Below are 925 nucleotides of genomic sequence, written 5' to 3'. Positions count from 1 at the left end.
CACCTTGCTTCAGTGGGTAAAGCCTCTGCAGGGAGAGGAGGCCGCAAGGTGGCTAAAGCAGGAGCAGCTCAGAGGGAGGCAGCTGTGATCCCACAGACCAACAGGGCCCCCACAGCCAGAAGAAGCTTCCTCCTTATCCAACCAGTAGTAAGCAATGCCACTTTGTCCCACCCCCTGAGCTTACTTCTTGTCATCTGGGAGAGCCCTCAGAATCACTGCCGGCCCCATATCTCAGTCAGGGCCCTGGGCCCTAGATACCCAGCAGGAGGAATGTGAGGGAAAAGGGGCAGGGTCACGTCACCCTCCAAGCCACCTGAAGCCGCAGGTGGGAGAACTCTCCTGAGGAGGGGAGCGAGTGGGTAGCCCCTCCGTCAGGGCCCAACCTCAGGAAAGGAGACACCATGGCAAGTGTGGTATGCCACAAACCCAAATGTCACCGTATTAGGCCCCTCTCTTCCCTGCCCCACAGTGTAGTAAAAGTGAGGGCCCTTGGCTGCGGGATATCTATGGGTCTTAGAAGCAAAGACAGGGTTAGGAACCCCAGGGGGAAGCAGGTGACAAGGTGAGGGGGGGAGGCCTTCATACACAAGGACAGGGAGACAGCATCACAGAGAGATGTAGTGGGCTCAAGAAAGGGCTGTGGGCCCGGCCTATGCCACTCCCCAAACAAAAGGTCTCCAAGCGCAGCCAGGCCCCCCCTGGCCTCACCAAGTGAGCCCGAGGTGAGCACCAGGCAGCACCCAGCTGGGGTCTGACTGGGCCTGATGTAAACGCCAGGGTAGGGTAAGGTCTGGGAGAGCGAGGGGCCATCCCTTTGCTTTGAGGGTGAGGCTGCTGCAGGTGGAGCTCCGGCCCAGAGGGGAGCAGAGAGGTGCCCGGTAGAGTCAGACCTCCCCCTGCTACCCCCTCGCCCACCCAGCGGCTG

The sequence above is a fragment of the Enhydra lutris genome, unplaced genomic scaffold, assembly GCF_002288905.1.
Source record: "Enhydra lutris kenyoni isolate GAN:26980312 unplaced genomic scaffold, ASM228890v2 scaffoldscaffold20, whole genome shotgun sequence".
Classification (NCBI taxonomy): domain Eukaryota; kingdom Metazoa; phylum Chordata; class Mammalia; order Carnivora; family Mustelidae; genus Enhydra; species Enhydra lutris.
This window is presented reverse-complemented; position numbering follows the sequence as displayed.